This window comes from Triticum aestivum, chromosome 2D (assembly GCF_018294505.1).
Source record: "Triticum aestivum cultivar Chinese Spring chromosome 2D, IWGSC CS RefSeq v2.1, whole genome shotgun sequence".
Classification (NCBI taxonomy): Eukaryota; Viridiplantae; Streptophyta; class Magnoliopsida; order Poales; family Poaceae; genus Triticum; species Triticum aestivum.
The window spans coordinates 633,444,776-633,447,907 of NC_057799.1; the positions used below are offsets into that span (position 1 = coordinate 633,444,776).

Consider the following 3,132-nt stretch of genomic DNA (forward strand, 5'->3'; position numbering starts at 1 on the left):
TTCCAGCGATATGTACATATCTAAGTAATTGTCGTTCTGTCAGACCATAATGAAAACGCAATTTCTGTTTTTCTTGAAGACGAATACGATATTGCTCCTTTTTCCCAGAATTGAATTTTTTTTTAAGATTACTTCCGGATTTAGGTGTTTTTCTAGTGAGTCCTGGTAAAGCTCCCAGACGGCGTATTTTTTTTAAACGAGGTCCTCGATAACGGGACATGAAGACTCCTTTTTTTATTTTATTGAAATTTCATTTTACACAATTAATTTCATTGTATTTACATTACAGAATACATCGAAATTAAAACTGAATTAAACTACAGGATAAACAGAGTAAAATCAACTAAAGTACCCAAAAAAATGGAATTTCATCAAAATCTTTATTTTTTGTATATATATATATTATTTATTTTATTGTTTTGTATCTAGCAAAATTGTAAGGTAAAAAACATAAAAGATCCTGGATTCTCCATTTAATTCGGAAAAAAAGAGATTCTTGTTCGTAGAACATCGATAGAGAAAAAAAAAAGCCGACTATCGGATTTGAACCGATGACCCTCGCATTACAAATGTGATGCTCTAACCTCTGAGCTAAGTGGGCTTACATAACGGAAATAGTGTAACAAATAGAAATAGGTATAGTATAGGAAATCCGTAAAATCTCAGATATTAGTTATTAATCTTAGCTATTAACTAGTTCTAAATTTGAAGTTATACTTATAAAAATAAAAAAATACTAAAACTTCTTAAAGATAAAGTTAGCTTGATATGCTTAACTATAGGATATTAAAAAATAAAATTATAGAATTTATTGGTATTTTCATTTGATCATTATAGACTTTATTATTTGTTAATAATTTGAGGATTAATATTTCACTAAGGGGAACATAGAGTCAGAGTAAATAAAATTGCTAATTCTGATTAGAAAAAAAGAATAAATATCAAGCGTTATAGTATAATTTTGAATACTATAAAAAAGTAAGACGGGAGGTGGGGGAGATAAAAACTTTTGGATATATTGATTCGGATTGAATTGCAAATACATCAAGGATAGAATCAATTCAATTCTGAATTGCAATAAGCAAGCGAGGTCTCTCAAATAGAGTCGAACTGAACTGCTAGACTACGTTGAGTGATGAACTCAATGATTCAGAAAAAAAACTAAGAGATGGATGAAATTACACAAGGAATCCTGGTCTCAAAGAAGAGGGAAATGGGGATATGGCGAAATCGGTAGACGCTACGGACTTGATTGTATTGAGCCTTGGTATGGAAACCTGCTAAGTGGTAACTTCCAAATTCAGAGAAACCCTGGAATTAAAAAAGGGCAATCCTGAGCCAAATCCGTGTTTTGAGAAAACAAGGGGTTCTCGAACTAGAATACAAAGGAAAAGGATAGGTGCAGAGACTCAATGGAAGCTGTTCTAACGAATCGAGTTAATTACGTTGTGTTGTTAGTGGAATTCCTTCTAATTCTAAATTAGAGAAAGAGGGGTTTTATACCTTATACATTTAATAAACACGTATAGATACTGACATAGCAAACGATTAATCACAGAACTCATATTATATTATAATTCTAATATAGGTTCTTTATCTTTTTTAAAAATGAAATTAGAAATGATAATGATTATGAAATAAAAAACTCATATCATAATTTTTTTTTCATTATTGTGAATCCACTCCAATCGAATATTGAATAATCAAATTCTTCAATTCAAATTCAAAGTTTTCGAGATCTTTAAAAAAGTGGATTAATCGGACGAGGACAAAGAGAGAGTCCCATTCTACATGTCAATACTGACAACAATGAAATTTCTAGTAAAAGGAAAATCCGTCGACTTTATAAGTTGTGAGGGTTCAAGTCCCTCTATCCCCAAATCCTCTTTTATTCCCTAACTATACTATATTATTATTATTTATCCTCTTTTTTTTCTTTTTATCAATGCAATGGGTTTAAGATTCATTAGCTTTCTCATTCTACTCTTTCACAAAGGAATGCGAAGAGAACTCAATGGATCTTATCCTATTCATTGAATAGATTTCTTTTTTATTAGAGTATCGGCAAGAAATCTTGGTTATTCACTCTATTTTTAAGTTTTATTTAAGTAAACCATGCACAATGCATAGGACTACCCCCCCATTTTCAAATTTAAAATTTGAAATACTTTAATTAATTTTTAGTCCTTTTAATTGACATAGATACAAATACTCTACTAGGATGATGCACAAGAAAAGGTCAGGATAGCTCAGTTGGTAGAGCAGAGGACTGAAAATCCTCGTGTCACCAGTTCAAATCTGGTTCCTGGCAGAGAAAAAAAAAGATCCACCGAATAGGTATTGATCCAAATACCTCGAGATGGATTGTGATACATATTCATTAATAATATTTATTCATCTAAGTGGATAAATCTATAATATAAATATAGAGGCACTTCTTTTTAAAGAAGTTTTAAAATATATCTTTTCTTTATGATAAAGAAGGGGGTCAGATTCCCCTTTATTTTTTTGCGTTTCTTAATTTTGTATTCCGCTATTCCGACGAATATTTTTTTAGTCTTGCTTATCTTTATCTTATCTTATTTTCCTAGTTGTGCTAAGTAATGTGCGCGGTACAAAGTTCCTGGTAGAGAACTTCTTTGAGTCATTCTATTTTTCTGTTCATATGAAGGAAATTAATATGCGATTTTCAAAATAGGGGAATCCAAATGAAACCCTTTTTTTGCTCAGTCTATCTGGAATGCTTTTGTATAATTAGGAATTAATTATAAATAGGTATTCCGTTTCATCTAGGAAAAGAACCTAAAAATATTCCTTGACTTGAATAAAATCTGGAGTTGTGTTGTATAAGTGAGCATGAATTTCTTATCATTCAATGAGCATCTTGTATTTCATAAAAATTGGGGGTTATATAATCCTTACGTAAGGGCCAGCCTATCCAACTTTCAGGCATTAGGATACGTTTAAGGCGCGGATGATTATCATAAGAGATTCCCACCATATCATAAGATTCGCGTTCTTGAAAATCGGCACTTCTCCAAATCCAGAAGACAGACGGAATTCTAGGATTATCCTTTTGGGCAAAGACTTTTATGCAGACTTCTTCTGGATTATCTATACCATATTGTATTC

General features: G+C 31.2%; 2 non-coding genes across 2 annotated transcripts; one reads left to right on the plus strand and one right to left on the minus strand.

Annotated features, from left to right (window-relative positions):
- Positions 1 to 528: 528 nt before the first annotated feature.
- On the minus strand, positions 529 to 601 carry TRNAT-UGU (transfer RNA threonine (anticodon UGU)). The gene has a single exon. It is a non-coding gene; the product is annotated as a tRNA-Thr (tRNA).
- Positions 602 to 2,238: 1,637 nt separating this feature from the next.
- On the plus strand, positions 2,239 to 2,311 carry TRNAF-GAA (transfer RNA phenylalanine (anticodon GAA)). Its single transcript has one exon. It is a non-coding gene; the product is annotated as a tRNA-Phe (tRNA).
- Positions 2,312 to 3,132: the final 821 nt, after the last annotated feature.